Source organism: Crocuta crocuta, unplaced genomic scaffold, assembly GCF_008692635.1.
Source record: "Crocuta crocuta isolate KB4526 unplaced genomic scaffold, BGI_CrCroc_1.0 scaffold130, whole genome shotgun sequence".
NCBI lineage: Eukaryota > Metazoa > Chordata > Mammalia > Carnivora > Hyaenidae > Crocuta > Crocuta crocuta.
Window position 1 is genome coordinate 291,337 of NW_027527920.1, and position 16,701 is coordinate 308,037.

The following is a 16,701-nucleotide window of genomic DNA, read 5'->3' on the forward strand; positions in this document are numbered from 1 at the left end:
AATGAAATGGTTGCTTTCGGCTCAGGTCATGATCTCACAGTTCGTGGGTTCAAGCCCCACATCGGGCTCTGTGCTGACAGCTAGCTCACAGCCTGGAGCCTGTTTCAGATTCTGTATCTCCCTCTCTCTCTGACCCTCCCCTGTTCATGCTGTCTCTCTCTCTCTCTCTCTCTCAGAAATAAAGAAAACATTTTTAAAATTTTTTTTAAAAAAAGATTTTATGCTTTGTCTAAATTTTCAGAAATTTAACTATGATAGGCCTATGCATAGTTTTCTTTACACTTACCCTGCTAGGAGCTCATTGATATTCTTGAATCTGTGGCTTGATGTATTTCTTCATATTTGGAAAATCCTCAGTCATGATGTCTTCAAATATTGCTTTTGTCCTATTTTTTTTTCTTCTCTCCTTGTGAGATTCAAAACACATATTAGACTTTTTGAGCATGTCTTACACACCTCTTATGGTCAGTTCTGTTTATTACTCTATTTTTGTTCATTCCATGCTTAAATTTGGATAATTTCTATTGACTGGTCACTACCCTGTCTTCTGCTGTATCCAATCTTCTGTTAAACCCATACAGCAAGTTCTTAATTTCAAATATTTTATTCTGCAGCCTCCAGTGTCAATTTTTTCATTTTTATAGATTCAAATGTTCTGTTTAAATACTCAGTCTTTTCACTCACTTTACCCATCTTTTGTTCTATTCTCTTCAATATATTAACCTTATTTATTTTATTTTTTAAAAGTTTATTTATTTACTTTTTAGAGAGACACAGCATGAGCAGGGGAGGGGCTGAGAGGGAGAGAGACAGGAGACAGAATCCCAAGCAGGCTCTGTGCTGCAGGGTTCAAACTCCTGAATCACAAGATCATGATCTGAGCCAAAATCAAGAGCTGAACGCTTAACTGACTGAGCCACCCAGGTGTCCCATTCTTACTTGATTTAAAGCCCTTGTTTGCTAAATCCAATATCTGGATCATCTCTCAACCCATTACCTCTTTTATCTTTTGATTCTGTGTCATGTTTTCCTGTTTCTTCATAGATCTAATAATTCTTGCTTGTAGTGACTACACTTTAGAATCCGTAAATCTTACTATCTTCCTCTGACAAGTGTTAGGTTGTGTTCTGGTAAGCATTTAAACTACCAGTGGATCACCTTCATCTGCAGAGGTTTGGTTTTAGGCTTTCTTAAGCCTGAAAGTCTTCAGTTTTGCCCTTTCTTCTAGAGTTTAGCCTTTACTCCTAGGGTATAGCCTTTCTAGAATCCTTATTGGAATACTTACCAATATCGCTCCCCTTTACTTGGGCCTGAATTTTAAAGTGTCCTGGGGAGTAGAGCACCTGAAGGGTTTAGTCAGTTGGGCTTCTGACTTTGGCTCATGTCACGATCTCACGTTTTGTGATTTCAAGCCCCACGTCAGGCTCTGTGCTGACACTTCACAGCCTGAAGCCTGCTTCGGATTCTATGTCTCATTCTCTCTCTGCCACTCCCCCCCACTTGTGCTCTGTCTCTCTCTGTCTCTCAACAATAAATAAATGTAAACAAAATTTAAAAATTTAAAGTGTCCCCAGGATTTTCAGCCTCTGCAGTCTGCCCAGCTCCCAGGTTTCTCTGCTGGATCTTTCAAAGCCTCACCCTGAAACATGTGCAGGTTAGGGGTTGACCAAGAAACCAAAAGGAATTTTTACAAAGATGTTTCCATCCTACACTCCAAATCCAAGTGCACATATCTAATTTGGCTGGGGAGGGGGGTGCCGAGTGAGACACTCACTTCCTTCTTGATCCAACTCCCTGCATTTCATTTTGGAAAACAGCCTCAGGGGGTAAACTGGGTAAATGTAGGGCTCACCTGTGTGCCCTCTGTCAATGATCATAACCCTACACTGGCTGTTGTCTAGTGCCTGCAAACTATTGTTACATATATTTTATTCTGAGGATTTATAGTTGTTTACCAGGGAAGATTCAACCCTAAAACCAATGACCTCTACCATGGCTGGAAGTTCCTCTCTTTGGAATTTAAGAGTTTGAGGCTGAGAAAGTTGAAAGGGGGAGTATCAGAGAGGCCATGAAGCTATGTCTGAGCTCAGAGGTCATGCCGAGTAAGCTAAAAGATGAAGTAGAAACAAAGAATTTGCAGAAGCTATGAGGAAGAGAAAATCTGGAGAGTCTGGAGACATTATCTTTGTGTGTGGTATGTGTGTGTTTTAGCTTCCATTGCACACAGATGAGACTTCAGATTATTTCATTTTCCTACAAAGAAGAAGGAGAAGACTGACAGAAGAAGACATTTCATGGTTATTACAATGCAATGGTTATGCTGCATGGTTATTACGTACAGCAGCAACCTGTGATGATGGTAAAATTGTTGTATAAGCTAAGTTGCAGACCATGAATCTTCAGGTGAGGATATCCTAGATGAATTTCCTCAAATTCAAGAATTGTCCCCATTTTCCTGAGGGATCAGGAAAGAGGAGATCAGAGAGGGGTGGTTCTTGTTCTTGCTCTGTCTTGTTACACAGGGATCTGTGACCGATCCATTCTTTCTCACATCTTAAAATAGGTTCTCCTTGCCAGACAGGATAGGGATGGCTCTTGAGGTGAGGAGGTTGTCCAAGTGCTCGAGTGCTGGCGCTCGCCCAGCTCACCCTGCCACCTTTCCTTAAGCCCTGGGGCTCTTGAAGCTGTGGTTTTCCTCTGGGTGGTGACTCAGTGGCCAGGGACCACCCTGAAAGTGATCCTCTCTTCCCCTGGGCCTCACTGACCACCCTGAGGAGGAGGTAGCTGTGGTTTCCCCTGAAGCAACAGCCACAAACTGCCAAGCCCATTCCACCTACCCTCCATTCCCCACCCCACCCCTCAGTGCACTTGCCCTAACCTCAGGGTGTCAACGGTAAGAGAACTGGGAAGGGCTCATACATCCAAGGGTTGTGGTGTTTTTAATGAACATTGCCTTTCACAGCATGAGTGTAGAAGATAAACACATTAAATAGATGTAGAGAATGAGGCTGAAATGTTTTAGGGGCTTCTTTCAAAGTAATCAACTCATTCATTCATTCAGCATTCCTCAAAAGCCCACTAAAATCCAGGACAGTAGACTCAGAGATGCAGTGCCTATGTTCCCCTTCAGGGAAAGACTTGGTGCCCAGGAGGGGTGGAAGGTCAAGGTGGGGCAGTAGCAGATGCTGGGTCTGGTCCGGGATACCTGGAGGGGAGAAGACAAGAGCGCAGCAGGGAGGAGGCACAGGATGATGGTCTTGATGTACCACTGAGTCATAAAATGTCAAGGCAGACAGGAAGCTGTAAGGCTTTCCTGACCCTTCACCAGCCACGGTGAGAAGTAGGTCCACAGCAGAGGAACTTTCCTAAGGTCCCACAGTGACATGGAAGCAGAGCAGAGTGTGGATTCTTGGTATTAAAGATCAGCCTTGGGCAGAAGGGGAGACTGCATGGCCCTCAAGGCCAGCAGAGGACTCTTGGAGAAGGCCTAGGGAGACAGAGGAGGGGACAGAAGGAAGTCCTTCCTAATTATTTGACTTGTCCAGCTCTGGGACCTCTCCTGGGGCTGATAAGAGATAAGAGTGGCTAGAAGTCGGCCTCCCTCCCAACTGACCCTAGAGGGCTGCCTAGAGGAAACATCCATCAATAAGAGCAGGGCAGCAGCTGCAATAAGCCAGTGTTCCGGCAACTCCTGGAAACCATGTCGGAGAAATGCTGACCTGGTGAAAGATGGGAGTGAAGAGTCCAGTGTGGGAAGCAGCCAGTTCAAGGTTGTATTTGAATATTCTGATTAGTGAGATTACTCCCTTGCAGCAGAGAAGCTGTAAAAAGTGCTTTCGATGCCAGACTCGTTTGTTTTGAGCAAGGATGACTCATCACAGAGTGCACCATGGGCCCCACAATCCTCCACCCGCACAAGGAGGAGCAGTGGGAGGGGACAGAAATGGACTGGGCACAGATTGTGGCTTTGAGTCTTGTCCAAGACGGAGGGAAACCACGTCAGAAAGTTTAGCCAGGCCGCAGCTGCACCAGCTCTGTCCTTGAGATGGCCCTGGAGGGGATGGAACCCGGCCATCCATGTCTTCTAGGCCAGGCCCAACTCATGTTCAGTTGTAAACACTATTAAGGAAGCTAGTGGCAAGGGGGTGAGGGCTCTGTCCGCCACCAGCATCAGGACTGTCTATGACCACTCCCAGTGTGGCCAGGGTGAGAGCTCAGTCTGTGATGGCATCAGGGCCCTCACATTAAGGATTACCCTCCAGGTGGGGCTCAGAGCCAGGGAAGTTGTGGACAGTGTCCGAAGGCAAGGGGTGGGGGCCGCCTGGGGGAGAGGGGAGAGGAGGAAGCATGAGTGCTAAGAGGTAGCTGTGCCTGAAGCCAGCTGAGTAGAAACAGGACAGGCGGTCAGAACTCCAGCTGCACCACTACCTGGCTGTGTGATTTGGAAGGCTACTTCCCTTTTGGGGGGTCTCTTTTTTTGTATGTGTAAATTGGAGATATTTCCTTCTGCCATGCCTAATACCAGCCATCTACAAACCATGCCACTTCCTGTTTTACAAAGCACCTTCTCCTTTGACCCTCATAAGAACCCCACCAAGGCCTGCCTCCCAGGCACACTTCTAAGGGTGAGAATGCACTTTGTGGCATAACTGAACAAACTGGAGAGAACGATTTGCTCAGTTTTTAAAGGGGAATTGCTTCAGAGGACAGGAAACTCTCAAAAGGGAAGACCCTTATTGTTGTCACGGTTTCTCCTCATGTCTTTTAATTAATTTTTATTTTCCAAGGTAATACACGCAAAGCGTTTGCAGAGTCAAAGTGGGCTAAAGGGCTGTAACAGAAACAGCACTCTCTCAGCCCACTCTGTTCTGCTCTCCAAAAGCAACCACTCTGGCTCATTCGGTTGTTTCCTCTGGTTTTTGTCTCCTAAATAAAGCATTTATTGCTATTATTGCTATCTCCAGAGAGGTCCAATCTAGATACCGTCTCTTTGGTCTTCCTACCATGACAAGTGAAGTTCACTTACACCCTTTCTCCTCTCCTTTCAATATCACAACACCACATTTCTTAGTTACATTCTCATCAGTAAATAGCATTCTCTTTTCCTTGTGCTATTATTATTAGATATTGTTATATATGTTAATACATTTATAAATTATGTTTATAAATGTCTATACATTACATATTCAACAGTACATTGTTGAGATTATTACATTTATATATTTGTATGTTTTTGAAAGAAGCTGAGAGAACAGTATATATAGTTTGTTACTTACCCATTTTGATGTCTTCACTTGTTCCTGTGGATCCAAGTTAAAACTTGTTGTTATTTCCTTACTCCAATACAGCAGTTTCCACCCACCTCCTTTCTGCTGTTATTGTCAAATTTATTCCATTTCTATAGGTTATAGACCCAACAATACAATTATAGATATTGTTCTATACAATTGCCTTTTAACATACTGTTTTTTATAATTACCTTTACCAGCACTCTGATTTTTCATATGGTTTTGAATTACTTTCTGGGTTCACTTGCTTTCAGTCTGAAGAACTTCCTTTAGTACAACTTATAAGATAGGTCTGCTGGTCACCAATTCTCTCAATTCTTAGTTGGGAATGTCTTTATTTCACTTTCACTTAAAATTTTTTTTAATGTTTTATTTATTTTTGAGAGCAAGGAGAAGAGTGCAAGTGGGGGAGGGGCAGAGAGAGAGCGAGACACAGAATCTGAAGCAGGCTCCAGGCTCTAAGCTGTCAGCACAGAGCCCCACGTGGGGCTCGAACTCACAGACCACGACATCATGACCTGAGCCAAAGCCAGATGCTTAACCGACTGAGCCACCCAGGCGCCCCATTCACTTTCATTTTTGAAAGCTAGTTTTGCTGAATATAAGATTCTGGGTTGACAGTTTTTTTCTTTCAGCATTTTGAATATGTCATCGCTCTGCCTTCTGGCCTCCATTGTATTTTATGAGAAAGTAGCTGTTATTTTTATTAGGGTTTACTTGGATATAACAAGTCATTTTTCTCTTGCTATTTTCAAGATTCTTCTTTGTCCCGGACTTTCAAAAAGCTACTACAATGTGTGTGTGTGTGTGTGTGTGTGTGTGTGTGTGTATCTCTTCATGTTTATCCTACTTGGAGTTCATTAAGCATCTTAGATGTGTAATGTTTTTCATCAAATTTGGGAAGTTTTCAGCCATTCTTTCTTCAAATATTTTTTTTTAAATTTATTTCTAGGAAAGAGAGAGAGAGAGACAACGTGAGCAGGGGAGGGTCAGAGAGAGAGGGAGTCACAGACTCTGAAACAGGCTCCAGGCTCTGAGCTGGCAGTCAGCACAGAGCCCGATGCGGGGCTCGAACCCACGAACCGGGAGATCATGACCTAAGCGAAAGTCGGACGCTTAACCGACTAAGCCACCCAGGCGTCCCATCTTCAAATATTTTTTATGTTCTTTTCTCTTTCTCCTCTCTTTCTGGTACTATCATGCTTATGTTGGTGCACTAAACAGTATCCCACTCCTCTCTAAAGCTGTGTACATTTTTCTTAAATCCTTTTTTTTCTCTTCTTCAGATTGCATATTCTCTATCAATCTATCTTCAAGTTTGCTGATTCTTTCTTCTGCCAGCTTAAATCTACTTTGAGCCTCTCTAGTGGATTTTTCATTTCAGTTCTTATATTTTTCAACTTCAGAATTTCCATTAGGTTCTTTCATATAATGTCTATCTCTTTATGGATGCCATTTGATGAGATAGTATCATTGTACTTTCTTTTACTTCTATATGCATGGTTTCCTTTGGTTCTTTTTTTTTAATGTTTATTTATTATCGAGAGACAGAGCATGAGCACGGGAGAGGCAGAAAGGGAGACACAGACTCTGAAGCAGGCTCCAGGCTGTCAGCACAAAATGTGGGGCTCAAACACACAAACTGTGAGATCATGACCTGAGCTGAAGTTGGACGCTTAACCGACTGAGCCACCCACGCTCTCCTCCTTTGGTTCTTTGAACAGATTTATAATGACTCCTGTAAAGTCTTTGCATGTTACGTCTGACATCGGGACCAAGAGGCAGCTTTGTTGTTTACTCCTTTTTTCTTGTGTATTGGTAACACTCCTGTTTCTTTGCATGTCTCATATTTTTTTGTTGAAAACTGTATTTTATTTATTTACTATATTATACATGTACATTTGTAGTATAAAAGTATATTAACATTTTAGATAATATACTGCAGCAATTGGATATTAGCCTCAACCCCAACACAGTTCACTCTTGCCATTTGCTAATTTATTTAGTGATCTGGCTGGACTATTTTAAAAAGTATTTCTTTTGCAGTGTGCAGCCTCTGATGTCACTCCTAAAAGGCACAACCTTGGGCGTGTTGCACTGTCACCTTGGGGTGACAGTGGTTTCAGCAGGGCTTTGTCTCTTTCCTCGACTTTCTGTTAAGCTGTCTCTGTTGGTATCACACCCAGCTGTTAGTCTCCACTAATTGTTAACTGATTACTCTATCATTTTCAACAATGGCCTAGGTCATAAATTGCTTCACAGTCTAATCCAATTAAATTAAGCCCCTTTGCAAGGGCTGTCTTTTTTTTTTTTTATATTTTTTTATTTCTTTCTAGGAGAGAGAGAGAGAGAGAGACAGCGTGAACAGGGGAGGGTCAGAGAGGGAGGGAGTCACAGACTCTGAAGTAGGCTCCAGGCTCTGAGCCGGCTGTCAGCACAGAGCCCGATGCGGGGCTCGAACCCACGAACTGCGAGATCATGACCTAAGCGAAAGTCGGACGCTCAACCGACTAAGCCACCCAGGCGCCCCTGCAAGGGCTGTCTTTGAGGCTAGACTTTGAGATCTATTTTGAACCCAGAAGGGCTCTTCTCAGCTCTTTCCCTTCTCTCTGGTAAACTTCTAGCTGGTTAAATGTTTAGCTTGTTTTTCTCATGGAGCTACCAGTTTTATCTCTGTTGCTTACCACCAGTATCTCCATTGTTTTTGAGAGCACCCATAGGCTTGAATTTCCCCATCCTCTGTTCCAAATAAAATCAGTTCCCTTGGGGAGAGCTTCAGGGCTCTGTTCTCAGGACCATCCTCTCTCCCTGTACCAAACCTTTAAGGTGGGTGTCTTGGGGTGAGTCCCCTACATTACAAGGGTGTTGGGCTGGAGCAGTAGCCTCTGGTTTTCTAAACTAGCCTCTCCCAGTGTGGAAACTCCATGAGTGAAGCAGAGTGATGAAGATCAGGGCCCAAATATTCTCAGCCTGCCATGTTCAGGATAGATTTCTCACCCTACGAGTTGGGGATGGGTTGAGGAAGAAAGTCCTAGTCCTCTTAGCTACTCTTTCCTGAAATAGAACTTCTGCAACACAGGGATGAGGGAAATGGGAAATGCTAGTGGTCTGTCAGCCCCAGAGAGATACAGTAGCCCTCAAGTGGGAGCAAGGGTAGCAAGAGCCCTGTGTTCTTGGCTGTACTCTCCTGGAGTGGTACTTCTGTTACTGTGAGCTGGAAAGAGAGAGGGAGGAAGCAAGTCACGGCTCAAGTGACACAGTCTCCCATCCTTCTTACCAAGTTTTAGTAGATCTTAACCAAATGTTACTTTATTTGCTGTATGTCTTTAGGATACTTTCTAGAGGATTTTTAAATTAAATTTCATTGGTTATCATTGTTTTATTGGAGAGAAGATCTGTGGAGCTCTTCTTGACACCATTCCAGAAATCATCTCCCTAAGATCTTTTAAATCCTGGTGTTCTAAGATTTCACAATAATGAGCCTTGGTGAGAGGTTTAGGTTTCTTTTGTTTTCATTTACTGCACTGGACAGTCAGCGAACTCAATCTGAAAATGTTTATTGTGGGTTTTAGCTGTAGATGGATACAGATAGATATAGATATAAACATATGATATGAGATATCATATATCATAAGATATAAGAAGATATATATTTTCCCCCTGACAGTTGTCTCTGTTCTATCAGGAAATGGAATCAGTCAGATTGATGGTGAATCTCACATAGATCTAATTTTCTTATCTCTTTTATCCTGTTATCTATCTCTGTTTCTTTCTGTTTAACTCTCTGAAAGGTTTCCTTGACTATCTTTTCTATCACTTAAATGTACATGTTCTCTCATTGTTCCCCTTCTTGTGGCATCTTGTTCTTGTTTCAGTGTGTAACATTCTTTCCATTCTCTCAGATTATCAATGATAGTTTCTTTGAGGTTTTCTTCTGCTCTTTGCAGCATCTTCATTCTGAGACCTTTGTTTCTGAATTCTTTTTTTTTTTTCCCCCTGTTGTTTTGGCCTCTCTTACATGCTGGCAGCTTCCCTCAAATGCCAGGAGATTGGCTCTTTGTTTTGAAGCTAGACATCCCATCCTGAAGTTATGTTCATGGCACCTGGAGATCACTTTCCATGGAGCAGAAAAAGAGCCGGCTCTGCAGTTAGTCACACATGACTCACACTTCACCTCCACATCTTCCTGCTGCTTGGATCTGATGGGTAAATCCCCTGAAGATCAGTTTCTCTTTTAGTAGAATAAGAATAATAATACACACTTGCAGATCCCAGCCTTTCCCATTCATAACCCAATGTAAGGCACTTTCGTTAATCCTCATTATCTCCATTGAGCATTGATGTGCACTCTCCTTCTCTCCCTCCTTTCCTATCTGACATATGCTCATGATCATGTCTCTGCCAATTATGGAGGGGCAGACCATTCCTGATCATAAGAACTTGCCATCGTGCTGTCTTAAGCAGAGTTGTTAACTAGACAGATTTTGGTGTCAGGTTGGCCTGGGATGCAAGTCCTGCACTGAGCCCTGAAATAACAGATATGATGTAAAAGCAAAGATTCACCCAGTGTCCCCAAGCCTTATGTGAGACCCGTATTTACTACACTTAAAAGGATAAGAGGAGGGGGTTCCTGGCTGGCTCAGTTGGTTAAGCATCCAACTCTTGATTTCAGCTCAGGTCATGATCTTGCAGTTTGTGAGTTTGAGCCCCACTGACAGTGCAGAGCCTGCTTGGGATCCTCTCTCCCTCTCTCACTGCCTCTCCCTCTCTCTCTTTCTCAAAATAAATAAACATTTAAAAACATTTAAAAATTAAAAAATAAGCAAAAATGATGAGAGGAACCAGGAACATACTCTGAGGGAAGCAGAGCCCACCCAAGGGGAAGACCCTCAGTGACAACAGGCAGCTGGACCCCAGAAGAGAGGTTCCTCTCTGCTCCCCAAAGAACTGGAAAGTTGTGTCTTAGAGCAAAGAGCACATCTTCAAGTCTCAACAGCCTGGAGAAGACCCGGTTGGACTTCATGTGCCCCATGCACATGCTTCCCTGGCTCCCCACCCCCTCCAACTCCTTCCTGACAGTGCCATTGTACTGCTCAAGCCCAGGCTCTATTTTCTTGAGGGTACCATGTCCCAAGCAAGGTTATGAACTAAGAGGAGGGAAGGGACAGGCTCTCCCAGGGAAGGGCGGCCAGCAGGGGAGGTCTTGGCCTCCTAGTGAGAATCCATGCCCCCTGACCGCCCTCAGAGCATTCTGCACCAAGCATTCAAAGTCTCCTCTGAGTTGGGTCTGGCCCTATTCCTTCAAGCCTCTGAACCAACCATGGCTAGTGTTCAAACCAGTGGTCTCTGGGCCCAGGTTGGGAGCTTGGCTAGCACCTATACCATAGATAGTGCCTTCTGGGAAGGGCATCCATGCAAGGAGTTCCACACACCCGAGCCCTCCGCTGAGAATACTTGCCTCCAGGCCTGTGTACACCATGGGGGAGCAGAACCAACACACTCAGTGCTCAGGGGCTGTCCTGCACTCCCGCGACCCCCTCCCTCATCTCTGTCACCTCGCCCACGTTTCTGAGGGACACAAATTGGGCACATATTCTGATATATACTCAGCAAGCTCTACACACCTCCATCTAATGGGCCTCAAGAGGCACCTCCTACGGGCATTGCTCTGTGCTAGGTCAGGATGAGGCAAAAACAGGGAGCAGGATGTATCCGGGTCCTCCAGCCAGTTGGAATAAAAGGCAATACTTGCCAAGTGTCCAATAGTAATGCAGTAGGAGCCTAGAGGGATGGATCTATTTTATTTTATTTTTAATATATTTTATTTATTTCTAGGAGAGAGAGAAAGACAGCGTGAGCAGGGGAGGGTCAGAGAGAGAGGGAGATACAGACTCTGAAACAGGCTCCAGGCTCCGAACTGGCAGTCAGCACAGAGCTCGACGCGGGGCTCGAACCCACGAACTGCGAGATCATGACCTAAGCGAAAGTCGGACGCTTAACCGACTAAGCCACCCAGGCGCCCCAGGATGGATCTATTTTAAAACAATGGACCTGAGAGGCACCTGCATGGCTCACTGGGTTGAGTGTCTGACTTTGGCTCAGGTCATGATCTCACAATTTGTGAGTTTGAGCCCTACATCTCTGCAGTCAGCACGGAGCCCAGTTCAGGTCCTTTGTCCCCCCACCACCCCCAGCCCTTCCTCCATGCTCTCTCACTCTCAAAAATAAACATTTAAAAATTAAAAAAAAAAAAAAAAAAAAAAGGCTGAACCTGGAGATGTTCTCGAGCCTGATCTGGGTGGTAGTCACACAGGTGTATGCACATGCAGAAATTGTCAAGCTGTACAGTTAAGATACATATGCTTCAGTTACAAAAAAACTGTAACTGGCCCCAACCCCAGAACTCAGCAGAGAGTAGACAAGTAGGGATCAGAAGGCAGGTGGCAGTGTCATGGGGAAGAACAGGTCTAGAGGCTGTGGTGGCAGTGGGAAGGAGCTACGAGCACAGGATGGAGCTGTTGTCAAGAAAGACGACACAGGCCTGGGGACTAACAGAATGGCAGAGACAGAGAGGATCCAGAGTGACAGTTCTGGGGTACAAAAACCACAGCAGCCATTTCTTTAGGGAAACAGGAGTTCTGGGAAGTCTCAGCACACGCACAGCTGATGGGGAAGTGAGGGAGGGATTTGTGGGCTACTACCTTTAGATCCTGACTGAATGGGGACCGTACGACGGACAGCTGGAATGTCCAGGGCAGGATCCTGAAGTGATTTCAAATGATGACCAGCAGCAGCCGGCCCACAGCCCTGAGACCTCCCCCTCCCCAATGTCTGGTTTCCTGAAAGCAATCGCAACAGAACAAACTGGAGCCCACACTAGGCTAGCCAAGGTCAGCCCACCACCATCTTGGCCCGGTATTCTGGGGACGTGTGTGGTAGGTCTCCTACTCAGAGGTGGAAGGGAGAGGGCAGACAGGATGTGCTGCATCAGGTGCTGAGGGCCGAATCTAGACCGCCCATTAAGCTAAGCAGGGTCCCTCCCCACATCTCTGATCCCCCAGAGCAGAAGGCTCAGCACCTCACAGTAGCTCCCTCCATTCTTCATAAACCCTAAGTGCCAGGATGTTTTTCTCTCTCTGGGGTGGAACTTTGTCTCCAGTAGAGTCCTTGGAGGTCTAGTACACACTCCTGTCCCCTGGGGGCTGCTCTTCTCTGCTCATCCAGCATTCTCGTGCACCAGTTTACTGGCTCTTCTGCAAATAGTGGGTAGTGAGGGTTCTGAAAGGATCACAATCCTTCAGGTGCAGTCTGGGCCAGAAGGAGAAACAATCACCTCCTTTGATCTGTACGCTGTGCCACTATTAATGCAGCCCAAACTTCTGGGGAAGATACATGCATTGTTGTGTGTTCTCTCATTTATCTCATGGCAAAGAGAGGAAGCTTTCATTTCACAGGCACCTGCCTTGGTTTCCCACAGCTACTTGCTGTGGCCCCTCCAAACCCTGCCCCATTGGGCCTCTGCCCATCCTATCCACCTTCACCCACTACCCTCTGCCCTATTCAAGACCCATCTTTCAGTTCCCCCAGCTAGCCCTCTCCTTCCTACCTTTGCACATGTCGTAGCCTTGGCCTGGAATGTTCTGGCTTATCTTCCCCAACGAGCTCCTGGTCACTCACATTGCCTCTGCTCCTTTCCTCCATAAATCTTCCCCGAAGCCCCTCTCTTGTCCTCACTAACTTAGGCCCCATGGTTACCGCTGAGAGTGGCATTCTGTACTTCCTGGTGCTTATCAGAGTGTTTCCTCTTCCTTATCTGATAAAGGTCTGTCTCTCCCATTAGGTAGCTAGCCCCCAAGCGCAGGGTGCCTACCTGCTTCTGCTCCTCACTCTACCCCCAACACCGAACACGGTGCCGGGCATAAGGTATATGCAGGAAAAAGAGGGATCAAGGGAATGAATGAATAAGTGAACGAATGATGTGGCACACCACTCCATCCCACCAACACAGAGCAGAGGATGCAATGTGGAATGTGGGCTTTAGACACAGGCCCACCTGGGCTACCTGTATTCCAGCGCTGCCACTTAGCAGATGATGTCACTTCACCTCTCCAAGCCTCGGTTCACTCACCAGGAAAACGGGAGTGATAACAGTATGTACCCCACAGGACGACAGGTGAAATAGTCATGTACACAAAGGATCTGACACGCAGCGCTCAGAACATAATGAGTCTCCTTTCCGGGTCGTGAGAAGGGCCTGTTCCCATCCTAGGACCCCCAACAGGTATGTCCTCATCACCTGTGCTGCCCCCAAAGCAGGCGGGGTGGGGAAGAGGCTGTCCCTCATAGGAGACTTGCTCTGGGGATTCTCTAAGTCCCTAAATAGTTTGGGACTATCTTCACTCTCAGAGGGCCTCAGAGCCCCTTCATCCTAGTCCCTCTATCAGAATCACAGGGAAAGGGCACACTTGACTGTCTCCATTTTCTGACCAAGCAAGCAGAGGCTCTGCGGCCTGGCTGCATGGGGCGCCCTCACCTCCTCCAGGCCTGGTGATGCCCCTCACAGGAGGCTCTGGGGCCCAGGAGACTGTGGCTGTGCCTTGGGCTTGCTAGGGAGAGGGGTCTAAGTCCTTGCCCTCTCGGTGGTTTGTTGGCTCACGCTATTAGAAAGGCGTATTCCTGGGGCACCTGAGTGACTGAGTCGCTGAAGCAACAAACTCTTGATTTCCGCTCAGGTCATCATATCCCGGTTCATGAGATGGAGTCCCACATGGTGGGGTGGGGCGGGAGGGCATGCTTCTGATTCTCTCTGCCCCTCCACCACTCACACTGGCTCTCTCTCAAAATAAATAAATACACTTTAAAAAGTAAAAAAAGAAAGAAAGGCATTTTCCTTTGGGGTGACTGGGTGGCTCAGTCAGTTGACCACTGGACTCTTGATTTTGGCTCTGGTATGATCTCATGAACCAAGCTCTACATGAGGCTCTGTGCTGACAGCTTGGAACCCGCTGGGGATTCTCTCTCTCCCTCACTCTCTGCCCCTCCCCCCCTCAAAATAAATAAGAAGAAAAGGGTTTTCCTTTTCCTCCTGCCCCTTTCCTACAATAACCACGAGGGATAAATAAATGGAGAAAACCTTCCATGATCTAAGAAGCCCTTCTAGCCACAGACTTGTGCCAGGTGGGTCTTCTCTGCTTCTCTGTGAGAATAAGACTGAGTGGTCAGGGCTATTTCCGGGCAGAAGGGAAGGGGGCATCAGCCCCTGGCCATCAGAAAAACGACCCTGTCCTCAAGGGGCTTGCATTTGAGGCATCAGTGAAAACCTCTGAAGCATCTTCAGAACACATTTAAAGCCACAAACTGCCCAATCCAGTATCTGAGTTTCCCCAGGCTCTTTTTTTTTTTTTTTAATGTTTTATTTATTTCTAGGAGAGAGAGACAGCGTGAGCAGGGGAGGGTCAGAGAGAGAGGGAGTCACAGACTGAAACAGGCTCCAGGCTCTGAGCTGGCAGTCAGCACAGAGCCCGACGCGGGGCTCAAACCCACGAACCGCGAGATCATGACCTAAGCGAAAGTCGGACACTTAACCGACTAAGCCACCCAGGCGCCCCTCCCCAGGCTCTTTTAAGGGCGTTGCTGGCCTAGCCCACACCAGTAAGCTCTCCTGCCTGCTCTGGCCCATCTGAGCCCCTCCTTTTCACACTAAACCCCTTAGTTTTAGGCTCTGCAGGATGGGATTACTCCTGCCTCCACCTACCACATCCAAACTCAAAGCCAGACCCAGAACCTGGATCAGATGTGCCAGCTAGCCCCAGGCCTTTGCACACACTCCCCTTTGCACCCCACTCCTGCTCTCCCTGTCGTCTTTGTTAACGCCTACCCCTCTTTTAGAGTTCACCCCAGGCAGCCTCCTTACAGAGCTCCTCATTCCTCTGAAACGTCTGCAGGCCCGGTGGGTTGTCCTGCTGAGCTCCCTTGGTACCCTAGGGTTGCTTACCTCGCCCCTTACCCCCTCCCTGGGCTGGTCTATCTGCTCTTCTGTCTTTTTCACTAAAAAGGAAGTGCCCTAAGAACAAGGCTGGGACTTGCTCCAGGACAGTGTCTGGACACAGAGTTCGAAAAATGAATGACTACAAGGAGGCCGTGTGTGTGCTGGGGTTGGGGTATATAGGGACTCACTAGACTTTCCACTCAATTTTGCCGCGAATCTCAAGCTGCTCTAAAAAGTAAAGTCTATTCATTCTTTTTTAAGTGAATGAAGGAGGGGCGCCTGGGTGGCTCAGTCTGTTAGGCATCCGACTTTGGCTCAGGTCATGATCTCACAGTTCGTGGGTTCAAGCCTCGCATCGGGCTCTGTGCTGACAGCTAGCTCAGAGTCTGGAGGCTGCTTCGGATTCTGTGTCTCCCTCTCTCTCTGACCCTCCCCTGCTCACGGTGTCTCTCTCTCTCTCTCAGAAATAAATAAAACATTAAAATAAATAAATAAAATGAATGAAGGAATGAAGAAACATGATCAGCCCTGATTACACAACATTGGCTTACAGAGACCTCAGGCCACTGTACTTGTGTGAGATGCCCCTGACAGTAGGGTCATCCCTAAGGGACAGGACTTTCCTCCCTTGACAGTCCTGACAACCTGCAACCTGCCAGGACGTGGGTACACCCGGGGGAGTGTGGTCTGCCCTGCTGGATGCCCGGCGGCCAACCCTGACCATCCACCTGGGACGCAATATGTCGACAGGCCTGCAAAAGCCATCTGACCTTTGGGCTGGGCCCTCCCCGTCTGCCACTGACCCACTCCCAGGAGGCCAGACCGACCGGTGAATGTAGGAGGAACTGGGAGGCCCACAACCCCTCCAGGCATGCGTGGTCTTACTCACTCTCTGCCCATAACCTAGAGTATTCCGGCATCCCAGACTACCAGTCTCTCCAGGAGCCCCTGAAGGACTGAACCAGAGCCATGGCAGGATCTTTAGACCAGAGGGGACAGTCCTCACCAGGAAGTATGCCACGAGATTTCTCAGTGTTCCTGTTCACCAATCATAGGAATGGGGCAACTCAGTGAAGACTCTTTTCCCCCAGAAATTCCATGCCTTGGCCACTGCACCCCTGGAGGTCCAGGCAGATCAGGAAAGGCTGCAGAAGCCTTTGGGGCCTCCACACTGTCCCAGCCCCCTACCACACACTCACTCACCTTCCCCAGCCACTGCTTGCAGCCAGTCCTGGAGGAGGCCACACGGAGACTGCAGGGACAGCCCGCCACACAGTCACACTCCAAGACCCAAGCTTTCCAGCTGTTTCTCCAGTTGGCCTCTTCCTCTGGTCATCCTCCAAAGGCTCTGAGCCTGGGAGGCGGCAAGGGCTTCAAGCCGGCCAGTGCTTCCCCACTTCAAAGCTGTAGGAAGTTAAGCCTCAG

General features: G+C 47.0%; 1 long non-coding RNA gene across 2 annotated transcripts in view; it reads right to left on the reverse strand.

Moving 5' to 3' along the window:
- LOC144218490 (uncharacterized) overlaps positions 1–16,701 on the reverse strand; it is a 40,583-nt gene extending 23,882 nt beyond the window's left edge. For both annotated transcript variants that reach the window (XR_013331174.1, XR_013331177.1), the window contains exons 1-3: positions 16,480–16,701; positions 5,277–5,300; positions 287–406 (exon numbers count right to left, since the gene is read on the reverse strand). This is a non-coding gene — a long non-coding RNA (uncharacterized LOC144218490). The remainder of the gene's footprint in view (positions 1–286; positions 407–5,276; positions 5,301–16,479) is intronic.